Source organism: Amblyomma americanum, chromosome 9 (genome assembly GCF_052857255.1).
Source record: "Amblyomma americanum isolate KBUSLIRL-KWMA chromosome 9, ASM5285725v1, whole genome shotgun sequence".
Taxonomy (NCBI): domain Eukaryota; kingdom Metazoa; phylum Arthropoda; class Arachnida; order Ixodida; family Ixodidae; genus Amblyomma; species Amblyomma americanum.
The window spans coordinates 40915724-40930134 of record NC_135505.1 but is presented as its reverse complement, the minus strand read 5'-3'; the positions used below and the strand labels follow the sequence as shown (position 1 = coordinate 40930134).

Genomic DNA, 14411 nt, shown 5'->3' with positions numbered 1-14411 from the left:
CGCGTCATTCAAGGTCTAACCAGAGCTTAACAACCGCCAATTTTTAGAGCCAAAGCACTGCTAGCTGGAATTTCGGCGGTAGCCGTGGGATGAGTGAATTTTCTTGGCGGGCCACGTGACTGAAGCTGGAGCGGCTGTAACAAGAGGTATGAAAAATTTTGGCAGTGGCGCTGAAGTTTGGGAATGTGATTATGACATAACGTGACATTGTCAATGTCGTCTCGGGCCGAAGTTTCTCACACTTATTATCACTTTGTTACGGTGCGCTGCGTATCTGATGTACGCTGTTACTGTGCACGTATGCTATTGTATCGCTAGCCAATGGCATGCCTCATTTGCATGCTTTATAAGGCGATGTCCCTGGATCGTTTATGTCATGATCATGTTGCTGACCGAATAAATACTTGAATTCACGGCGTCTCAGGTCAACATAGCGACAAGGTTGGGATCGTTCAGGCAGAGGCAATGACCGCGCCTGCAGAAATGATGACGACCTCACGGCAAGCGAGGACATCAGTGATGACCACCACCCTGAGGTCTCTGGCCGAGTTCTACCCTGACTCTGGCAACATCGACGTCTACGTGTAAAGGTTCGACCTGTATGCAACCGCTAACAGAATAGATACAAGTAAGAAGTTGCAAGTCTTCTTAAAAATCCTGAGTGAAAAGGCTACGTGACCCTGCGTATCCTGCTGCTGTCGAAGAACCTCCCTGCTACTGACTGCAACTGCCTTCCCCACCAATTCGCAACCATCTATCCATCAATATTATACCACAAAATAATGCAGCTGATGTTTGATTGAACCCCATCTTATATCCTTAGCGCCACCCCTTATGTAATACCACTGAATAGCGTTTTTTAAAGAGACTGAACTGATCTGAAGAAACCCACAGAAGTCATGTACGAAGAAGCCAAAGAAACTCCCCGAAAGCATTACGCTCCAAAACGGTCAGCTATTACCGAGCGGTACCTCTTTTACCGGCGAAAGCAAAAGCCGAGCGACAGCCTGCAACAGTTCATCGTCGAGCTAAAAAGACTGGCTGCAACATTTTCGTTTGAAAGTTTTTTGGAACAAGCGCTGCACGAATGTTTGATTGTTGGATTGGGAACGGATTCGATTCGATGCCGTCTTCTTGTGTTCCGGACGACAGAGTCATAGGGGAGCGAGTCTGCAAAATCGCCACCGTCTTGGAAACTGCCCAGAAAGACGCCCGATATATGCTACTACAGGGGTCAGCAGCCTGTCCTGCTCACTTTCGCTGGCATCGTGAACGCACCACGCCAGGCAAGCGGCACGCAATGAAGGACAAGACCCCTAGCAACGAGCAGTGGGCCCCCCAGTACAGCCTAAAGAAGAAACGTGGAAAAGGCGGCGTTTGCACCTGTCATAGATGCGGCAGACTGCACACGCGAGTGAGTTGTCATTTTCTCTAAAGTACGTGCTTCAAATGCTCAAGGCCAGGTCATGTAGCTGAAATGTGCAAAAAAAGGGCATGCGCAGAGTTGAGGAGACCGTGCCTGTAACCGATTTGCTTTCAGTTTGTACAACGATCAAGGTTCCCAGCAAAAGTAAACGGCAAGGAGATTACGATGGAATTGGAAGAGGAGCCGCTGTGACCATAATGTCCGAAAGAGACATCGAGTAATATTTGCCATACTGTCCATGTTCCATAGATGACGTGCGTCTAGGAATGAATAATGAGCCTGAACTCGAAGTAAAATGCGCAGAGAAGAACAGTGCCTCTTATCAGAACCGAAGTTACAATCTGCCTGTGATAATGCAAAGCAAAGAAGTGAAGCTCGCATGCCAACCTTATAGGTCACGATTGCTTAACAGCACTCAAGGTTAACCCGCGCAATTCCCTGCAGCGTTTTCAACACTACGTTTTCAACTGCCCTGGTCCCACAATGGGACAGGCGGCTTTCGCCTGGCATGTGCCTGATGAGTCAGCTGGGTTTTTATGCGAAGTCTTAGGTCCCATGGGGATATCTGCCGAGTGTCACAGGGATGCCAGTCCTCAACGTTCTGACCCGAACTTTTTTCTTACTTTGACGCCACACCATTTGGCTTCCTTCGCGCGCAGCCGCCTTCGGGAAAATTCCACTGCGGATTTTCATTTTCTGTCACAAGTTCTCGCGATGCCGCCACGTTTTAAGCTGTCGGCCGTCGCCTCAGCATCAGCAACCGACATAGAATTTCGCAAATGCTTGTCGTGTTCACTATTTTGATCGCGCAGCGATGCTTGCGCTTTGTTCTCAGTACTAGACGACGGCTCACCCATAGAACTGTTCACTGCCATTTCTTTCGAGCACGATAGCTCATTCTTTTCGGTCTATCACTAGCCGCTGTGATTTCTTCATCACTGAGCTGCTCTTTGTTTCGATGCAGCGCTGAGCCGCATTCTGCGCTTACAATCGAACTGTCAGCGGGCGCTATCCGTGGGCCACTGCCGGTCGGCAACTCAAAACAATCTATTCGCATTTGTATCTCGGCAGAGCGTAACACTTCGCTGTCCTGAATTCTGGATATCGGAGCAGCGTCATTGCCATTCCGGGTTAAAGTGACATCGCACTTTTCAACTAACGCTGCGCTCTGTCTTGGCGCTTCAACGTTGCTGTCAAATGATTCTGCGTTACGCTCTTCGCCGGAAAGATCTCTTTCCGTGCGGTGACATACAAGTTCTCCGCAGTCTTTGTGGCGCCGAACCTCTGCCTCGTTTGCCATAGATGCATCTTTCTCAGGGCTAGAACCAGCCTTGTCTCTGCTCTTCTGATCAAAATTTGTGTCCCTAGCTGTCCAAACGCGGTTCGTGGGTTGGTCGCTGACAATCGGATGGGAGCGCTGCCGCTGCTATCACTACGATCTTTAGAGTCCACCTCGGTACGTATGCCGAAGTAGAGGAAGAGGGCTCTTTTTGCTATTTCGTAGTTGTCGGCATCCTCATCAGACAGGCGCGATAATTGAACGCCAACATCACAAGGAAGGATAGCCACCAACATCATTGCCCATTAACCCTCGTCTAGCTCCTCCTCCGTACAGAACCGCTCGCAATTTCCCAGATAAGTTCTGAAGCTCTCGGCTCTCCGGAAAGTCCGCAAACGATCTTGAGCTCTACGATACTGAACAAGACTTACGCACAACACTCCTGCACAACGCCACTGAACAAGACTCCTGAACAAGACTCCTGCACTGAACAAGAGCTCCTGCAGTTGTCGTCTGCGTTGTTCATCTAGCTCGGCCGCTGGCTGCGCCCGCTGCTTACACCTAGCCTCCCATTCTCTATATGCTTCCTCACGGAGCCTTCGTCTTTCTTGTTGCTCAAGAAGATATTGCTTTTCTTGCTCCACGCGGACCTGTTCAAGAAAATGCTTCTCTTTCTCTTGGGGAAGCGTTCCTCTTTCTTGATTCTCTTCTCCCTCGCCGTGCCTTCGTTTTTCTACCTCAGCTTTACGTTCCAGAAATTGTCTCCCACGCCTCGGCTGCCTCCTCGACGGTCACCTCCCCCTGCTGCATAACCTTGAGAATTTCGTTTTTACTTTTCGCAGAATGTAGCGAAATCCCCAGCTCCTGGCAAAATTCGAGCAGCTCCGCAACATTTAACTTCTTCATCGTGAGTTCCACCATGCGTTCCCAAGCCCACTAAAACAAAAGCACTAACTTGAAGTGGACAAAACAGTTTTCCTAAATCAATTTCCAAGACAACAGGAATCCGCACCTAGCTTCTGCCTGTGCTATTACAGTCTGGCGAAATGAACGAAAAACATTGGGCACTCAACCTGCAAATTTATAGCTGACTCCCGTCAGTCCCGTAGCTGCCGAGGTCCGTTGGAGCCGGTAATTTCACGTGGACATCCCACAGCTGCCATCCACTTGTTGGGATTCAGGTAGCTTGATTGGGCCGGAGAAGAGACGAGGACAATCGGAGGAAGAAAACTTTGATAACTTTATAGAAAGACTATTTACATAATGTACAAGTAAGGGCAACTGAGCGTGCCTCTCAGTAAAGGGAGCTTCTTAGCAGTCGGGCGTCTCTCCCAGCAAAGAGTACCTCTCAAGAGGGCGGCTCTCTTCTGGCACCAAACCTGCAGCTCGTTAAATACTCTTCGTGTTCCCCAGATCCCTAGTTGGGGAATACAGTTCGAAGAATGATGTCCAATCAAACGATGGCACTGATGGCACCACCCACGGCAGGGCGGTCCTGATGTTCTTTCGCAGCTCGGTCGAGGGACAGGGAACAGGACCCGGTCACGTTGTCGCCTCCAGGTAGGCGCGCACTTGTGTCCGGACTGCGCCCATGTGGAACATGAAGGCGCCTGCGTGATACAGGAATGCGGGCTGTCTCCCAGCAGGGGCTGAAAGATCTTGTACTTCGTCGTCTGATGATCGGAACGTGGATCCTCAGTTGAAGACGCAGCTCTGGCAATTGTTCAACCCAGCGTGACTCAAGAGGACAACACTCCATTTGTCGACCCGATGGCATGTTCGAACACGTGGGGACGCTATTACGGTCGCTGCATCCGACATTCCCGCGTCCACGTTTGTTCCAGAAGACTCAATAGCCTTCTCGTTGGTTTCTAGAATTCCGGATAGGGGATTCCACGTCTTTATGCATTTGGGCTGGAAGGCATGCCAGGAATAACAGGATTCGGCGCAGTGCTATCGCACGTAGTTAAGGGCGTAGAGCGACGGATTGCCTTCGTATTGCGAACAATGACCCCGGCCGAGTGTAACAAAGCGCAGGCGAAAAAAAACACTTGCAGTTGTTTTAAAGCGAAAGCTTTACTACGCTATGTCGACTATTTTGCGTCATGAAAACATATGCGAAGCCGTTATGGGCAACTGTAAAAACACTTCTAGAAAGTGGTTAAAAAAAGGAGGGTGATGTTAGGATGCGCCGCAAAAAAACTTGGTGGCGATCGGAAGAAGAGATAAATATTTAGAGCCAAAAATATGCAAAAAGTAGCCGTGACCAGAGAAAAAGTGGCTCGAACTTTTAATCGCGAGAGTGCAGTACCAAGTAACCTGAACTGCGGACGGAGCCAACGCGCGGCGCAGATCTGAAAGTTTGGAACAAATCATGGTGGGAATTAGGCAAATTGAACAAATTCGCAGGCAAATAGGGGCAGTATTAGAAAATAGGAGCAAATGGAGGCGACAATGGTTCTGAATTACTGCAATGCGGGTTACCGTAGTGATCTAGAATTTTTTTAGGAGATAAGAAATTCCAAAGGTATTTGTACGGAAGAAGTTTCAATGTGTTCACTAACCTCCCTTCACTTGCTGTGATTTGTTAGGCAAAGCACCACGCAAATGCGGTAGCTGCCGCTCGAGTGCACCGCTGGAGAATTTTTGGTGCAAACCACAACTTTCGCAATTTGCAGGAGCAGGAACAAAGATAGCCAATGCAGATGGACTGTCGCGCCTTCCTGTGGCAGAAACCGGTGATGAAAAAAAATTTTTTTTTGACTGTGAATAAACTTCCTATAACTGCGAAAGATCATCATCATCAGCAGCAATACTACATCCACTTCAGGGCAAAGGCTTCTCCCATGTCTGTCCAATTAAACCTTTTCTTTGCCAGCTTCGCTCACCCTATGCCTCCCAACTTCCTCTCATCCGCCCACCTAACCTTCTGCCGCCTCCTGCTACGCTTGACTTCTCTTGGAATCATACAGTTACCCTTAAGGACCAGCGGTTGTCTTGCCTTCGCAGTACATTCCCTGCCCAAAAACATTGTTTCATCTTGATTTCAACTAGGATGTCATTAACACGCGTTTGTTCCCTGACCAATTCCGCCGCTGTGGTCTCTTAACGTTACGCCTACCATTTTCCTTTCGATGGGTAGCTGTGCTGTCCTTAACTTAAGCTGAATACTTTTTGTTAGCCTCCACGTTTCTGCCCGTAAGTGGCTTCCCATAAGAAGCAGCTGTTGTACACGTTTCTCTTTAGGGCAATTGGTAACCTAATATTCATGATCTGAGAGAACCTTTCATATGCGCTCCACCCCATTCTTCTCCTTCTAGGTATTTGCCTGTCATGATCTGGATCAGCTGTCACTACTTGCCCTAAGTAGATGTATTCCTTTACAACTTCCAGCGCCTCGCTTCCATTGTGATCTGCTGTTCAAGTGCTAGGCTGTTGAACATAACTTTGGTTTTCTGCATGCTAATTTTTAGACCCGCCATTTTGCTCTGCCTATCTCATTGATCATGATTTGCAGTTCATCTCCTGAGTGACTCTGCAAGGCAATGCCATCAGCAAATGGCTGATTATTTTGGTATTCTCTATTAACTCTCATCCCAAACTTGCCAATTCAGGCCTCGGAATACTTCCTGCAAACAGGCGGTGAATAGAATTGACGAGATCGTGAATCCTTGCTCGACGCCCTTCCTTATTGGAATTTTATTGCTGTCTTTATGGAGGACTATGTTAGCTGTACAGTTCTTGTATATATCTTCCAGTAATTTGACATAAGGCTCATCTACACCCTGATTGCGCAATGCCTGTATAACTGCTGAGGTTTCCACTGAGTCAAATGCTTTCTCATAATCTTTGAAAGCTATATATAGGGGTTGGTTATAGTCTGCGCATTTCTCTATCATTTGATTGATAGTGTGAATATCTTTTAGGAAAGCCTGATTGATCATTTGGTTGATTAAAGTGTAATGTTTCCCTGACTCTATTAGCGATTACCTTTGCAATTATCTTCTAGACTACAGACAGTAAGCTGATTGGTCTGAAAATTTTAAAGTTCTTTGCGCCTCCATTCTTATGAATTAAGATTATAATTGCGTTCTCCCATGCTTCTGGTATGGTCGAGGTCGTAAGGCATTGCGTATACAGGGTGGCTAGTTTTTCTAGCAGAATCTCCCCTCCGTCCTTCAACAAATCTGCTGTTACCTGATCCTCCCCAGCTGCTTTCCTCCTTTTGAATGCTCCTAAGGCTTTCTTTATTTCCTGTTTCGTTACTGGCGGGATGACGCATTGCTGTACGCTGCTGTCACTATCATTAACGTTCTGATTACATTGGCTACTGTGTAGATTTGTGTAGAAATCTTCGGCTACTTTAACCATCTTTTAAATTTTGCTAATGACATTGCCCTCCTTGTCTCTGAATGCATACATTTGATTTTTACCTATGCCTAGTTTCGTCTTCACCATTTTTAGGCTTCCTCTGTTCCTTAGAGCATGCTCGATTCTCTCCATATTAAACTTCTTTATATCGGCTAGCTTGCGCTTATTAATTAACTTCGATAGCTCTACTAGTTCTATTCTGTCTGTAGGTTTAGACGCCCTCTTGCGAAGGATATCTAAGGTGAAAATGTAAAAGTGGCAGTTCAGTGCTGTTCGTGAAATGGTATGGCTAGGGTGGCCATGTTGTGCAGACACTCCTTATGAGAATTTCTTCGTGAGTTGTTTTGAACTTTCAGTGGATTGCGGCTGTTTGATGTGGAACAACAGAGTTGTTCTACCACAGTCGCTTCAAAGGAAAATCATGTTTGCAGCATGAGCAAAACATTGGCATTAGGAAGATGACAGCACTCGGAAGGTCAATGTTTTAGAGGCCACAGATGGACAACTGCCTGGAACAAACTATGAAACTGTGCGAAATTTGTCAGAGGACAAAGTTTGTGGAGCCACTAGCACCGCTTTCATCTTGGAAGTGCTGCACAAGCAGTTGAGAGGGTACAATTAAACCTTGCTAAAAAAAAAAACAAGATATTTTTTATCTGTAGATTTCTATTCCAAATGGTGGGACTTAATACGACGTCAACTACTGTACAATGCACGATCGAAACAGTGGGCTCGTTGTTTGCAAGTCATGGTCTACCGATGGAGGTAGTCTCACATAACGGTCCAAAAGTTCGTTCAACAGAGTTTTATAAATTTTTACTTGCAAATGGAGTCACGGACACGCCCACTCTACCATATAGCTCTCAGTCGAACGGGTCGGCAGAAAGTGCTGTCCAAACAGTGAAACGGTCGCTGTTAAAGATAAGAGAATAAAAAGTTCCAGGTCACTGCAGCATACAATGGATAATTTTCTGTTCACATATAGAACAACGCCGCATAAATTCACGGCCAAAAAGCAGCTCAACTCTTTTTGAGGAGGAAGTTGAGCACAAGTTCATTATTTAAACAAAATCTGCAAGATGCAAAACATGTCAAATCGGAGAGGAATGCACGCAGTACAAACAAGCAGAGTTCACCTAGAGTATTTTCTGTCGGCGATACAGCGTTCGTTCTTTGTCGTGGCGTAGGGGTTCACTCGTGCCCGGGCTCCTTCGGGTAGCGTGCCCGAGCCTTCGGTCTGAGGAAAGATGGAACTTGAAGGTTCGGAAAACAAAAAAAAAATCGCGGAGGGTTAGCTCCGGTTAAATCCTAAGTTACGCGATAGCTACAGCTGGCCGTGTGGAACTCGCTCTGTTGAATTGCAAAGTCAGTCTTTTGCCGGTCCGTTTCGCTCGGCGTTCCCTCTTCATCTGCGTCCCAGTTGACATGACGCATGCCCACAGCTGTGGCATCTCGATTTCGTCGGCGCGCCGCACCGCCGAAGCAGCAGCTGCTACGCACCATGTGGCTGTTCACGGGACCACTAGGTGACGAACCACGTGAGCAGCACCGGCGCTGCGCCGCCGGCAGCTGCTATGCACCAGGTGACAAACCATGTGACAGCGTGGCGGTGCCGCCACCGCCACTGTGCCGCCATGCTGAAGGCTCGAAATGCTACCGTAATGTAGCTATCGCTACAAAAACAAACGGGTTTACTGGCACATTGAAGAAAATTAATTACATAGTTTAGAAAAGGTCAAACAGTCACAGATTAAAAGTTCATACGGTCGAGCGACTGGATGAGCCTTGTCGTCAGGGCCCAGCGCGTTCTTTCCTACTCAGGACGCTTGTCAAATTCACTAAGGCTCCGCCCCTTTCACCAGGCGTTCGCCAATTGAACACGAGGAACAGATCGAGAGAGAGACACAGCACATATTAGGTGGAGCACCATGAGAATGGGCGAGGGGGATTCGGAGGTCCGCTCGGTGGGTCACCTCGGTGGGCTCTCTCCGGTCGGGACTTTCTCGTCAGACACAGTTAATTAAGACACCTTCCCCTTTTCCCTCCGTCGCCTTGCCCTTTGTTGGTCGCGTCTCGCTGCGAACCAAAGGGATGGTCATCCTCCCCCCCCCCCCCCCCCCCTGATGAGAGTAGGAGAGATTCCGCAGGCCCGTTCCCAGCACATATTTTTTTTTTCTTGGGGTCCTCGTGGGGTCGAACTACCTGTCGAAATGGCCGCTATCGTGTGGTCATCCCGGTCAATGGAATCTTCGCTTTAACCTTCTTCGGCTGGTGTGCATGAGTTCATAACGGCGTTCAGTACACGTTTAACAGGTGAAGTGGCGTCCAGGAATTGTCGTGGATGTGAAATCGGCAATGACTTACCTTGTGGTTGTGGATGGACAGACGCGGCTTTTGCGTGCGGACCACTTGTGACATTCTTTTGTAAAGCCTGCTGTTGTTGTAAGAGAGAATGGTTTCCCTTTACGACTTGCAAGGACCTGCTCAAAACTGAACGTTTCCTTGCACCCAGCTCAAACCGGTCAGTGTTGAGTCGAAGTCACGGCTCTCCACTCGCACGTGGAGCCTAAAGTGCATCAACATTGGAACAAAGCGATGCCGGTTCACCTGTGCTACCTATGCCCAGCTCTCGTGATAAGCGCAAGCCAGATCGTCTGGCGTATGACATATTCTGATCTTGTTGGAGGAGAAGTGTTGTTTCGGGCCAATGTTTATCACGCGTGTTTACACTTTATTACTGTACGACGCGTATTTGATATAGGCGGTTACTGTGCACGTCTACTATTGTATCGCTAGCCAATGGCATGCCTTGGTTGCACCCAGGATTCGTATACATTGTGAAGCTCCTGAATCATTTGTGTTATGTTCGTGTTGCTATAAATACGTCTCTGGTCTGGACTCTGGTCAGCTGTTCATGCCCAAATATGGCATGAATATTGGTTTTTGAGGGAAGGAAGTGACGCAGTAACTGTCTCGCATATCTCGGTGGAAACCCGTGGGAGTTAAAAAAGAAACGAATAAAGAAGTGCCATAGTGGAGGTCTGTGGAATAATTTAGACCCCCTGGGTATCTTTAACATGCACTGATGTCGCACATTACACTGGCGCCATTTGCGTTTCACCTCCATCGAAACGCGACCGCCGCGGTCGTGTTCGAGCCGGGGTACTCTGGCTTGGTAGCCGAGCGCTAACCACTAAGCCACCGCGGCCGCTGATAATGGCATGAACCACCCGAGATTTGACCTCGAAATTAACTTTGCCTAATAGATCAAAATTGAGTGCTGGATTCCTGAGCTTAGTACGGCATGGTCCCTACGTGATCTGCGTCCAAATATAATCCCGTCCACTCTAAACCTTAAGTTGGAGTGAGTTCGCGTCTATAGGAAAGAAATTGCATGTGACATTCGCGTGCTTTGCTAGTAGCATCAATACAGAAAGGGAAAGGTGTCGAACAATTGGCTTCCTGGGTCAGTGGACCCGTGAATCGAGCTATGAAGAACATGGCGGTGTTGACATGTGGCGGTGTGATATGTGCGTTGTATTCGCTGGCGCTGACTACATTGTGGCAGAAACACGGCAATTGAATAATTGGCCGGCGGCGTCATTGGCGTTGATGTTGAGAACGTTGTAGACACCATTCATTTTGTGGCAAAGAAAGGCGCATGACTGCCTTCCCTGCTTGACTGGACAGCCCCATGGCGCTTTGTGGTGTGAGGCGTTGGTGTCTACCAGCAAAAAAACCATACTTTCACACAATATTTCGAGCTTGGCAATAGTAAACCGCCAGCCATTTTTTGGTTTAGTCACCGATCGCCACAACTTCTTATTTTCCGTGCTAACTGCCAGGCTGTCCCGCTGGGTTCACACCGCCAACGCTAATTTGCACAGCTGTGTACAGAGGGCGCCAAAAAACAGCAACAAACACCTTGGTTTCAGCTGTAGGCTTGTAGGTGTCACGAGCTGTTCGCATGTGGATGCCCTACTGCCTTATGCGATTTGGTAGTTCGGGAAGCATTGATCAAGGACCTTCTACTATGAATGCTGTATGCAAAGCGGCAGCAAAATGAAGCATACAAAAACAAATGGACCATAATGCCAATGCATTGTCATCTCATAATGTGGATTTGGTGACTCCATAAATTTTATTCTCGTCCCACCCAGAGAAATACCTGTGCTGTGCACAAAGAACGCCGGCGTTTATTATGAGGTGGCTGTCTTGCTGAGTTTGTGTTTTAGTGACGGCCGTTTTTCAATAACTTAATTATGCTACTAATAACCCTTTTTCATCGCCTTTAGCACATTTCCTTTGGAAGAGTCAGTTTTTCTCTGTTGTCGCGCAATACTTAAATTTTTTTCCAGGCAATGTAAAAAGGTTACAATATGAGGTGTCTGTTGGTTACACGTAGTGCGGGGTTACTCCGCAATGACTCCTTACACTGATATGGATTGACATTGCCTTAGAAGTGTCTCATGTTCAGTTCATTGATGTTGTCTTTTCTGGTTACTTCTGTACTGATAGCTACAGCTTCCCCAACCTAATTAAGTATTTAAAAAATCCCTAGAATGTGTGGAGAAGTAAAAAACCGACACGCGTTATTCAAAACTCACCTTTATTCTCAAATTCCGTGTTCTTTGTTTCATCATTGTTTAATGTATCCGCAAGAATCCTTGTTTTCCTCTGGTCAGACCCTGGGCAACATTAAAATACTCTATTTATTTGTTTATTTTACCCTCAAGGCCTTGAGCAATACAGAGGGGAGTGGTTGAATCAGATAAATGCAATACAGAAAAGATAACATGAAGCAGACAAATAAGTGATCGACATATACAATGGTTGCTAATGTGGTTCTAAAATGAGTAATGTCTACAATGCTGGCAATCGATCCGGGAAGGTGCTTTTAGTCTTTGGATGTTCGAGGAATGAAGGAGTTGCTGCATTTTTTCGTCCTGAGTGGTGCGTTTCCAACCTTGTGCTCGTAGTCCAGACAAGATTAGTTGTACGAGGGTGAAGGGATGAGTGCGTTATGAATATAGGGAAAATTACGAAAAATTTTATAGAATAAGCAAATGCGAGAAAACTTCCGACGAGAAGCTAATTAACGAAGGTTTAACATGCGCTTCATTATGATATGCTATCAGTACGATGGTAGTTATGCAGTATTAAACGAACGCAGTTATTCTGTACAAGCTCTAAACAGGGCAACACTTACATCTCACAGCACACGGCCGCTTTTTGCGTTTCGCCTCAACGGCCGCGCGAAACGCAAAAGCTCCCGTTTGAGGTACCATATCAGTTCAAGTTAAGGAACCCCAAATAGTCAAAATTTCCGGAACCCATCACTACGGCGTCCTTCTTAGCCTGAGTCGGTTTTGGAATTTAAACACCGATAAACCAAAAACCAATATTCACTCCCACCATCCTCTCTTTCAGGTACGGTGCGGTTACGGTTTTCACCGAGATGTGAGAAAGTGCAAATTATGCTTTTCTCACAAACACAAAAAAAGGAGCAAAGACAAGTACCGTGAGGGCTGCTTGATATTTAAACGTCTCTGTTACCGGTCCGGAGTGATCAGTTGTGAGCACAGGTGAGCCAGGGCAATTTTAGTCGGATTTGCCCTGTTTATTTTCTCCACGTTTTCGTTATCCGCAGAGGTGGAATTTTTCCGGGCTACCGATGCTCACTCCACCGCTAATATTGTGCAAAGATGGTGGGCTCTCTAGACTGGCTGAATGCTAGAAATTACTTGTTGCACTGCCAAAATTTAATTCAAGGTTGAACTAGAGATGTTTGCTGCAGAGCAGAACTCTAACCTCGGTAGTTCAATGCTCAGTAAGTTGAACAGCACCTGGCACCGACGCTACTAGTCCTGACTCTCGTACGAGATGTTTGTTGTGAAACTTAGCGATGTTTATAATTCAAAACGTACCTGCTGGTACATGTCGTAGTAAACTGTGACTCCCAAAATTCATGTTCATTGCAAGCACTTCAGAGATCAAAACACGAAAAATATTACCAAATCACGCATTCCAGGCCGTTCAATGACTGTCGAATGCGTACATAAGAAAGTATTTCGTAACTTCATAAAGCATTGATTTTTGGCTCGCACCTCCACGGCAAATTTATACAGCATGAATTTGTAATTGAATGTGCACACCTATGAATACAATGTTTTTTAGGCTAGGTTTTTCTACCACTCGCATATTTGAAGGAATGTAGACACCTATTTTTAGTTTAATGCTTTCCTCTTTCAAATGATGCTTTTGACTGAAACACTCATAGAAAAAACATGGCCTTCGAGTGCTAAACAATTTATAATGAATTTTGTTTTGATATTGTTTCCGTTTCCTCAGCTGAACAGTAGCTCTAGCGTGTATTCGATGCAAGAAAAAACTGCAATATAATCGCCGACACGTCATTTGAGGCCTCTACAGCACTTAAGCCAATCTGCTTCAAGAGGTAGAACAAAAACTAACCACGCATCATTACTTATGTTGCCTTTAGTTTCTTTCCTCGTGTCACCTAAACACCAACTACACGTCTCACAGCCATCGTTCGGTTAATGAAACCGAAAGCGAAACAGCATGCAGGAAAAGTTTGTTATAAATTATTTAGTGGTGATTGGCGAATGCACAGGGTGACTCTTCTATAGTAAAGTCTAACGCTTCATTTGACTCAAGAAAACAGGGGAGCAAGACTTTAGCTTTATATATCAGCACTGGGTCTACAGAACAGGTGGCGCTTTCCTACGCCGGAGCAGGCTATAGTTGTGAGATGGGGTTAGCGCCCTCAGGAATAAACGTGAACAAAAGTTTTCGAACCAATTCTATAATTTAATAGTGAAGCTACAATGTTGACCTTTCGTTAGGAGTAACAAAGTATATTCTAGAGAGCACACTAGGAAAGTAGAAATCGCCATTCCAAAGCCAAAGTATGTTGAACACACCGCGATACGTGCGTCTAGGATCACGTCCCGATGCGGGTGTGGGGCAGGAGTGCGACCCTTTAAGCACATGTAAGCATAGCTTTCCGAAATATGTTTCTCATCTCGCAGAGTACCCATGGAGGCGGCGGTTCGTAAACATTTGGGAAGATCTTTTAAAAGAGTATATATATTACAGAGTATGCTGCCTCATTAAGAAATTAAAGTTTTGAGAAAAAACGATGTATGTGTGTTGTGAAGCATAAAATTCCCGCAAAGGCGTTGTTATCGGCGGGGAGCTTTCCCAAATCGCGCAATCTTCTCGTGTAGTCCGAGAGGTTGCCTGGAGCAATGCGTTTCCTCGCCAATACTTCAGTTCATATTAGGTTTCTATTGAAGACAGTCCTCAGACAGC

The 14411-nt window shown here is 46.4% G+C and overlaps 1 pseudogene; it reads left to right on the top strand.

The window, feature by feature from the left end:
- Positions 1-519: 519 nt before the first annotated feature.
- Positions 520-2396, top strand: LOC144103305 (uncharacterized; annotated as a pseudogene).
- The last annotated feature ends 12015 nt before the right edge of the window (positions 2397-14411 follow it).